This window comes from Trichechus manatus, unplaced genomic scaffold (assembly GCF_000243295.1).
Source record: "Trichechus manatus latirostris isolate Lorelei unplaced genomic scaffold, TriManLat1.0 scaffold00262, whole genome shotgun sequence".
NCBI classification, from domain to species: Eukaryota; Metazoa; Chordata; class Mammalia; order Sirenia; family Trichechidae; genus Trichechus; species Trichechus manatus.
Genome location: NW_004444198.1, coordinates 1,525,854 through 1,536,369, shown reverse-complemented (window position 1 = coordinate 1,536,369; position 10,516 = coordinate 1,525,854). Strand labels below are relative to the sequence as shown.

The window sequence follows — 10,516 nt, the reverse complement described above, 5'->3', positions numbered from 1 at the left end:
GTCACTCAGTCCGATTCCTCAACTTTGCCTTGCTCAGGGTTCCTAGATATTCGTATACAATCAATTCACTTGTTTTTTCAGGCTTTCGTTGTAAGAGGGCATAGGAAGCCATCTGACTGCTCCGTCGTCTTGGCCCCACCTCCCAACATCATTCTTAATGGAGAGAAGCTGAAAACATTACCTCTGAGAACAGGAACAAGACAAGGATGCCCTTTATCACCACTCCTATTTAACATTGTGCTGGAAGTCCTAGCTACAGCTATAAGGCAAGAAAAAGAAATAAAGGGCATCAAAATTGGTAAGGAAGAAGTAAAACTGTCCCTATTTGCAGATGATATGATACTATGCATACAGAACCCAAAAGATTCCACAAGAAAACTACTGGAACTACTAGAGAGATTCAGCAGTGTAGCAGGATACAAGATCAACATACAAAAATCAGTTGGATTCCTATACACTAATAAAAAGAACTACGAAAAGGAAATCAGGAAAACAATATCTCTAATAATAGCCCCTAAAAAAATAAATACTTAGTAATAAATTAACCAGGGACGTAAAAGAACTATGTAAAGAAAACTACAAAACTCTATACAAAAAAAACAAAAGAGACTTACATAAATGGAAACATGTACCGTGCTCATGGATAGGTAAACTCAACATTATGGAAATGTCAATTCTACCCAAAGAAATCTACAAATACAATACAATCCCAATCCAAATTCCAACACCATTCTTTAATGAGATGGAAAAACTAATCATTAATTTAAATGGAAAAGAAAGAGACCCCAAATAAGCAACGTACTACTGAAGAATAATAAAGTAGAAGGACTCACATTACCTGACCTCAGAACCTACACACCCTGTAGCTACGGTAGTCAAAACAGTCTGGTACTGGTACAATGACATACACATTAACCAAAGGAACAGAATCCAGAACCCAGATGTAAGCCAATCCACCTATGATCACTTGATCTTTGACAAAGGCCCAGAGTCCATTAAATGGGGAAAAGACAGCCTTTTTAACAAATGGCAAAACCGGACGTTCATCTGTAAAAAAATTAAACAGGCCCCATACCTCACAGCATACACAAAAACTAATTCAAAATGCATCAAAGACCTAAATATAAAACCCAAAACTATAAAGATCATAGAAGAAAAAATTGGGTCAATGATAGAGGCCCGAATATATGGCAATAACAGAATACAAACCATAAGTAACGATATACAAACATCAGAAGATAAGTTAGATAACTGGAATCTTCTAAAAATGAAACACGCCCATCAAAAGACTTCACCAAAGGAGTAAAAAGAGAACCTACAGACTCGGAAAAAAAATTGTCTATGACAAATCTGACAAAGGTCTAATATAAAATCTGTAGGAAAATCCAACACCTCTACAACAAAAAGACAAATAATTCAATTAAAAAATGGGCAAAGGATGTGAACAGACACTTTGTCAAAGAAGACATTCAGGTGGCTAACAGACACATGAGGAAATGCTCGTGATCACTAGTGATTAGAGAAATGCAAATCAAAACTACAATGAGATACCACTGTTATAGATTGAATTGTGTCCCCCCAAAATATCTGTCAACTTGGCTAGGTCAGTATTGTTTGATTACCGTTTTGTAATCTGATGTGATTTCCCTATGTAGTATATTCTATCACTATGATGTAATAAAATGGATTAACAGCAGTTATATTGATGAGCTATACAAGATTAGATAGTGTCTTAAGCCCATCTCTTTTGAGATAAAAAAGAGAGAAGCAAGTAGAGAGACATGGGAAACCCATACCACCAAGAAAGCAGTGCCAGGAGCAGAGCATGATATTTGGACCTGAGGTTCCTGCACAGAGAAGCTCCTAGACCAAGGGAAGATTGATGATGTGGACCTTCCTCCAGAGCTGACAGAGAAAGCCTTCCCCTGGAGCTGACACACTGAATTTGGACTTGTAGCCTACTAGACTGTGAGAGAATAAATTTCTCTTTGTTAAAGCCATCTACCTGTCGTATTTCTGTTATAGCAGCACTAGATAACTAAGACATCATCTCACCCTGACATTACTGGCATGAATCAAAAACAACAGAAAATAACAAACATTGGAGAGGTTGTGGTGAGATTGGAACTCTTATGCGTTGCTGGTGGCAAATGCAAACTGGTACAACCATTTTGGAAAACAATATGGCATTTCCTTAAAAAGCAAGAAATAGAAATACCATATGATCCAGATATCCTACTCCTAGGAATATATCCTAGAGAAATAAGAGCCGTCTCACAAATAGACATCTGCATACCCATGTTCATTGAACATTATTCACAATAGCAAAAAGATGGAAACAACCTAAGTGCCCATCAACACACAGTGGAATAAACAAACTATGGTACATACACACAATGGAATACTACCCAATGATAAAGAACAGTGATTGAATCTGCAAAACATCTCACAACATGGATGAATTTGGAGAGCGTTATGCTGAGTCAAATAAGTCAATCACACAAGGACAAATACTGTATGAGACCACTATTATAAAAACTCATGAAAAGTTTTACACACAGAAACAATCTTTGATGGTTACGAGGGAGTGGAGAGATGGGGAAGGAGAAACACTAAGTAGACAGTAGATAAGTGGTAACTTTGGTGAAGGGTAAGACAGTACACAATACTGGGAAGTCAGCACGACTGGACCAAGGCAAGGTCATGGAAGCATTACAGACACATCAAAACTCCCTGACAGACTGAATTACTGGACTAAGGGCTGGGGGCCATGGTCTCAGGGGACATCTAACTCAACTGGTGAAACATAGTTTATAAAGAAAATGTCCTACATTCTACTTTGGTGAGTAGCGTCTGGGGTCTTAAAAGCTTGTGAGAGGTCGTCTAGGATACTCCACTGGTCCCACCCCATCTGGAGCAAGGGAGAATGAAGAAAACCAAAGACACAAAGGAAAGATTAGTCCAAAGGACTAATGGACCACAACTACTACAGCCTCCACCAGACTGAGTCCAGCACAACTAGATGGTACTTGGCTACCACCACTGACTTCTCTGACAGGGAGGGATCACAATAAAGGGCCTAGGACAGAGCTGGAGAAAAATGAAGAACAAAATTCAAACTCACAAAAAACTACCAGACTTTCTGCTCTGACAGCGACTGGAGAAACTGTGAGAGTATGACCCCGGACACACTTTACTGAGCTAAAAGGGCCCCAGACACACTTTCAACTCAGTACTGAAGTAACTCCTGAGGTTCACCCTTCAGCCAAAGATTAGACAGGCCCATAAAACGAAACAAAACTAAATGGGCACACCAGCCCAGGGGTAAGGACGAGAAGGCAGGAGGGGACAGGAAAGCCAGTAATGGGGAACCCAAGGTTGAGACGGGGAGAGTGTTGACACGTCATGGGATTGGCAACCAATGTCACAAAACAATATGTGCACTAATTGTTTAATGAGAAACTAATTTGCTCTGTAAACCTTCATCTAAAGCATAATTTAAAAAAAAGATTTTTGCACTTTACTATACGTATGCTGAGCTCAATGAAAATTTTAAAATTTAAATAAATAAAAATAGACATGCTGTTTCATGTAGAAATGGAAGCTACCCACAGAAGCATTGCACAGGGTATTTAATGAGCTAACATCATCTAGTGACTACAAGAAAAGACCAAGTACAGCTTCAAAAACCAAAAAATTCACCTGGCTTCTAAGATTGTCAGCAAATACAAAATGTAGATATGAACCTTATAGGATTAAGATGAGGATTCATTCATTCCATATTTCGAAGCCGTAAACTCTAACTTCCGCCTAGGTTTGAACAACTGAAATTAATGTTTCTTACAAAAATGCTAATATTAATACAATCTTATGCACAGTTTCTGAAAATGGCTTTAGTAAAAACCCAAATAAATTAAGATTTTAAAAAGTTTCAAAAATAATTACCTAACCCAACTATAAGACATATGCGGTAGAATTTCGAATAAACTATCATGGTATCTGAGTATCTAGTCTCCCTTTTAATTGTTTATTTTTTTAAGGTTTCTGTTCTTTAATTTTTTAAAACATATATACAACACTATTTCAACTTATGGGAGATCACATTCAAATATGCTTGGATTTGACAAGTTGTTTTTACAATACTAAGAAATTTCATGAAGAAGGTATTTAACCATTTGTAAGATGATCAAAGAACTCGGCATCAGGATTGGAGGAAGACTCATTAACAACCTGCGTTACGCAGATGGTACAACCTTGCTTGCTGAAAGTGAAGAGGACTTGAAGCACTTACTGATGAAGATCAAAGACCACAGCCTTCAGTATGGATTACACCTCAACATGAAGAAAACAGAAATCCTCACAACTGGAACAATAAGCAACATCATGATAAATGGAGAAAATATTGAAGTTGTCAAGGATTTCGTTTTACCTGGATCCACAATCAATGCCCATGGAAGCAGCAGTCAGGAAATCAAAAGATGCATTGCATTGTGCAAATCTGCTGCCAAAGACTTCTTTAAAGTGAGAAAAAGCAAAGATGTCACCTTGAAGACTAAGGTGTGCCTGACTCAGGTCATGGTGTTTTCAATCACCTCATATGCATGCGAAAGCTGGTCGATGAATAAGGAAGACCGAAGAAGGATTGATGCCTTTGAATTGTGCTGGCGAAGAATATTGAATATACCATGGACTAACAAAAGAACGAACAAATCTGTCTTGGAAAAAGTACAATCAGAATGCTCCTTAGAAGCAAGGATTGAGAGACTATGTCTCACATACTTTGGACATGTTATCAGTCCCTGGAGAAGAACATCATGCTTGGTAAGGTGGAAGGTCAGCGAAAAAGAGGAAGACCCTGAACGAGATGGATTGACACAGTGGCTGCAACAATGGGCTCAAACATAGCAATGATTGTGAGGATGGCACAGGATGGGGCAGTGTTTCGTTCTGTTGTACATAGGGTCACTATGAGTAAGAACTGACTCAACAGCACGTAACAACCTAACAACAACAAGATAATCAAATATCTTTTTGCTACACAGGCCGACATATTAATAGTAACATGTTTAAAAACGCAGTCATTTGGACTTCAAATTATTATAAAAGAACAATCAAGGTAATATAGATATACTTTCTGAATTATGAAAACTTGTTTCATTTTGAAGGCTGATGGTAAATGTTAGGTATTAGAATGTTTCATGAGACTACTTTTCCATTGCACTTACCTGTAAAAGTCCAAAAATTAAACCAACATCTTCCAAAAGACATAGCTATTTCTAGAATACATAAGTATAATCATAAAAGACTACTAGAATTATAGTATCACTTTCATGTTAACAATTTTCACCACAACATATCTTTCCTAAAAAGACAAAAAACATTGGGAATTTGGGTTTTCGTTACTGAATTTAACCTAATAGAATCTCATACTTTCTGGCTTTAATAAACTTGAACTCTTTTTCCAGTAGGAATTATCTGCACAGCACAGTGCTACATAAAATTATTCCAGTGAAATGTGTCTTTAGATTCACAATATGATCAACACAATAGTGTCATACAAAGTTTTTCTGCAGGTACAAATGCTAAAAAAGGTCACAGCGGACAGTGCCAGACACTGTGAATACAGTAGTTTACAGGTACCACTGAGGGTCAGAGGAGACCAAAAGTTTTAATTTTTTTCAGCAGTGGAAAAACATTAGAGAAATCTAAGGGTAAAAATATGTAATTCCACTGTCAAGAATGTAATTTTTCAGATACTGTCTCCTCAACTCAATGGGCAAATCAGCTTAACTTAAAAGTTACAGAAGGTGGACAAGATCAGAAAATCAATGAATTTCCTTGTTTTCCCATCAAAGGAATGCACTAGGATTAGCATGAGGATCTTTCTGGTTTCTGTATGTGTAGGGCAGCCAAATCCCCAAGATCTCTGTAAAACTGAGGAAGAGGCCAATGTCACCACCAAATCTCAAAACTTCTGTGGCATATTCTTCTATTATTGGAGCACATGGTGAGCACTGATGGCCACTTTTAACACAGCTAGCCAAACAGGTGTCATTTGGCTTAAAACTTCAGAACCCACAGCAGTTTAAATTTCTCTGGATGTCATTTCAAGCACTTGCTGTATTACTGCAACCAACTTCCAGAAGCTGACCCTGTTGCTCCTGGTTCAGGGCTAAATGAGCACAGGAAACAGAAAACTGAACAATAAATACAAGTAAAGAATAATCATCTAAAAAAATACCAACACCTAACAGTGTTTTACAACTCCTATCAGCCCTAGGAACAAGAAGATGCCCACTGCAATGACCACACTGACCACCCGGAGACTGGAAATCAGCCCGAAGCCAATGCCCCACGCACCAATTCCAATTAGCAGCAAATGACCAACGTGTAGACCTGGTTGAGGGTGCACAGGCAGTTCTTGGAAAGTGCCAGAAGCCCCTGCAAACCATCTTGGAGCCTCCCAGGCAGTCGTTTTGTCTTTGTTTTGGCTGGCCCAGGCAAGACAGCAGTGCGGGCATGGGGCTGGCAGCGGTAGCTGGAGCTGCAGTGTGCAGACGCCCGTGGCGTCTCCAACCCGCTCTAATCTCCTTTTGCCTTCCCTATGAAAATGGATCTGTGCCCTCCAAATTTTTTTTTATTGTCAAATGCGATGTTAAAATTTGTCAGTAGAGGGCAGTGGAGAGAATGCAGGAGAAAAGGGTTTTTACTCCCTGGTTCCTGTGTGTCTGCTCAATAAGCTCCTTCCTTCGCACAAGGCTCCTACAGTGCACAGCAACCAGTTGTACCCAGTGGCCGGCAGCCTACCCAAGGACTCCTTATCTTTGGATGATTTTGCAGCAGAGTACCTCCAGTGAGACATATTATCCTGTACAGCTTTCCCGTGCACCTGAGAGCTTGTTTCCGGCAAACTCCAGAGGGCAGTGTAATGGGTTGAATGGTGGCCCCCCAAAAAATATGTCCACCCAGAACATGTGACTATGAACTTATTTGGAAAAAAGGTCTTTGCTGATGTAATTAAGTTAAGGATTTTAAGATGAAATCACCTGGATTATCTAAGTGGGCTCTAAATCTAAAAACGAATGTCCTTATAAGAGAAAGGCAGAAGGAGATTTGAGAAAGAAAAGGCCATGTGAAGACGGAGGCATAGATTGGAGTGATGCAGTCACAAGCCAAGGAACACTTGGAACTAACAAAAGTTGGAAGAAGCAAAGAAAGTTTCTCCCCTAAAGCCTCCAGAGGGAGTGCAGCCCTACAGACACCTTGACTTCAGACTTCTGGCCTCCAGAACCATGACAAAATGAATTTCTGTTGTTTTTAGCCACCAAGTTTGTCGTAATTTGTCAGAGCAGCCTCAGGAAACTAACAAAGGCATATTTCCAGAAAATTCCACCAGTGCAATCTCACAGAGACTTCTTTGCCATTCAGTGAGCCATGGACATGCCCTCTCCAAAAAGGTCTGGATCTTAGCCCTTCAGGAAGAGGGGGAAAAGGGAAGGGGAGGTCTTCCTTGGACACTCTGTCTCAGCCATAGGGATGATGGCTGCTCCTTATATCCATCATTTCTATATTTAGAGTTTGCTGTACATTTTACTAGTAAATCACTCCTTACCCCTGTGATAGTTCATAATTCTTTACAGTAAACTTTCTTTGTTCAAATTGTATGTAGCTTCTCTCTTCTGATTAGACCCAGACTGATACTCTGAGACCCAAAAAAGTCAGGCTTCTAAACTTAATTTCATACATGAAGAAAAGTCTACATTTTCTTCTTAGTATTTTGATACAAATATTTAATTACTGCCTGAAGCAATGATACATGTATCTGTGGAATTTGCCTACTCTACCATATGCACCCCTACCCTAATAAATTACCTTATCAAAAAGGGAGAAAAGCATAAAATGAATGGTGCTGATTCAATTGGGTATGCATATGAAAAAAATGAATCTTGACCTCTCCCCCCTACTTCAAAACATTCAAAATAATCAGTTCTGATGGATTGAATATCTAAACCCTGATAGCATGCCAGTATCTCCTAGTGGCTGAAAAAAAGGAAGCCAGAGGCAAACGAACCATTGAGTGGTCTGTAGAGGTCAGTGTCTGGGACCCATGGGGGAACAGAGAAGGATGGAGAGTGGATTTTGAGATGCAAGTAGACAAAATAAGGCGCAAAGTCATTGAAAGATTTTGTACATATCAATAAAACTAAAACATTTTAGCAATTTTGTTTCACAAAAACTTAGCTTTATTTTATGTCAGACCTTAAATAAAAATTTACATGAGATTTGTAATTACTGGACTGCAATATAATATAAAAATGTAATTTTAAAAATAATTATTTTGTCCTTATTAAAAGAGTAATATTTTTACTCTCTTAACAAGGGTGAAGAAATTCCTGTTAAAATCCCATTTAAAAATAACTTCTCTGTCTTTATTAAGAGAGTAATATATGTACAGTGTCCACCACTCATCTGTCAGTTCTTCGTCCTGTGGTGGCTTACATATTGCTGTTATGCTGGAAGCTGTGCCACTGGTATTTCAAATACCAGCAGGGTTACCCATGGCAGACAGTTTTCAGCAGAGCTTCCAGACTAAGGAAGACTGGAAAGAAGGACCTGGTGATCTACTTCTGAAAAAATTGGCCAGTGAAAACCTTATGGATAGCAGCAGAACATTGTCTGATATAGTGCCTGAAGATGAGCCCCTCAGGTTGGAAGGCACTCAAATATGACTAGGGAAGAGCAGCCTCCTCAAAGTAGAGTCGACCTTAATGACATGGATGGAGTAAAGCTTTCAGGACTTTGATTTGCTGATGTGGCACGACTCGGAATGAGAAGAAACAGCTGCAAATATCCATTAATAATCAGAACATAGAATGTACGAGGTATGAATCAAGGAAAATTGAAAGTTGTCAAAAAATGAAATGGAACACTTGAAGATTGATATCCTAGGCATTAGTTAGCTAAAATGGAGTGGTGTTGGCCATTTCGAATCAGATAATCACATGATCTACTGTGCTGGGAATGACAAATTGAAGAGGAACAGCATAGCACTAATAGTCAAAAAGAACTTTTCAAGATCTATCCTGAAATACAATGCTGTCAGTGATAGGATAATATCCAGACGCCTACAAGGAAGACCAATCAATATGATTATTATTCAAATTTACCCACCAACACTAATGCCAAAGATGAAGAAATTGAGGAGTTTTTTTTACCAACTTCTGCAGTCTGAAATCTATCAAACATGCAATCAAGATGAACTGATAATTACTGGCAATTGGAGTGCAAACCTGGAAACAAACAAGAAGTATCAGTAGTTGGAAAATATGACTTTGGTGATAGAAACAATGCTGGAGATAACATGATAGAATTTTGCAAGATCAACCACTTATTCGTCACAAAATCTTTTTTCAACAATATAAACAGCAACTATACACGTGGACCTCGGCAGATGGCATACACAGGAATCAAATCGACTACATTTGTGGAAAGAGACAATAGAGAAGCTCAATATCACCAGTAAGAACAAGGGCAGGGGTCATCTGCAGAACAGACTATCAATTACTCCTATGCAAGTTTAAGTTGAAGATGAAGAAAATTAAAACAAGTCCAGGAGACCCAAGGTATAACTTTGAGTATATCCTCCCTGAATTTAGAGACCACCTCAAGAATAGATTTGAGGAGGCGGAGCCAAGATGGTGGAGTAGTCGGACGCTTATGGTGGACCTTCTTACAACAAAGACCTGAAAAAATAAGTGGATCAATTATACATGACAATCTAGGGGCCTTGAAAATCTAAGACAAAGTTGAGGAACCGGACTGAGAGGAAGGGGGAAGGAGAGATGGTTCAGAAGCAGCAAGGAGTTGCCAGACCTGATCCAGTGAGAGCCTGAGCCCCTCAGGCCTGAGCACTCATGGATGAGTGGTTAGGCAGGCAAGCAGCGTGCTCGGGAGGAGCATTTTCTGCACCGGGAGAGACCCAGTGCCAGAGAGTCTACTCGGCCACCCAGAACCAGTGAAAAGCAGCCCTGGATTGGCAAAAGATAAGTATGTGCATACAGCCTACCGTGTGGAACAAAAACACCCTCCTTAGGGAAAAACCTCTCTCCCACTTATCTCCCTTCTCCCTGCTCTGCACTGGGTGCTGGACCGGCTTAAGCAATTGCCAAGTCCCCTTGGCCTGAAGTAGGATCCATCACATGCCTTGAGCCATTCTCCTGGCCTTGGAGAGTGAACAAATTAACAAAGAGGGGAAAAAATAAACTGTTGGCTCCCCTAAGCCAGGAAACCAGGGTAGGCACAGCTCCATTGCCTAAGCACAGGCATAAGGCATCCATGGACTTTGAAATGCCTTTCCGCCTGCAGAGACTTGTGTGGGCCCATTTCAACAGTGTAGGCCCTCATTTCCACACTGCAACTGGTACATACGTGAAGTCTAACTTAAACTGTTTCAGCTGTGAAGTGGCAGGTTCATGACATTTGACACTACTCTGCGCATTAAGTAGGGTCTTCACCT

The 10,516-nt window shown here is 39.6% G+C and overlaps 1 pseudogene; it reads right to left on the bottom strand.

The window, feature by feature from the left end:
• Positions 1 to 5,849: 5,849 nt before the first annotated feature.
• Positions 5,850 to 6,452, bottom strand: LOC111819078 (tetraspanin-13 pseudogene; annotated as a pseudogene).
• Positions 6,453 to 10,516: the final 4,064 nt, after the last annotated feature.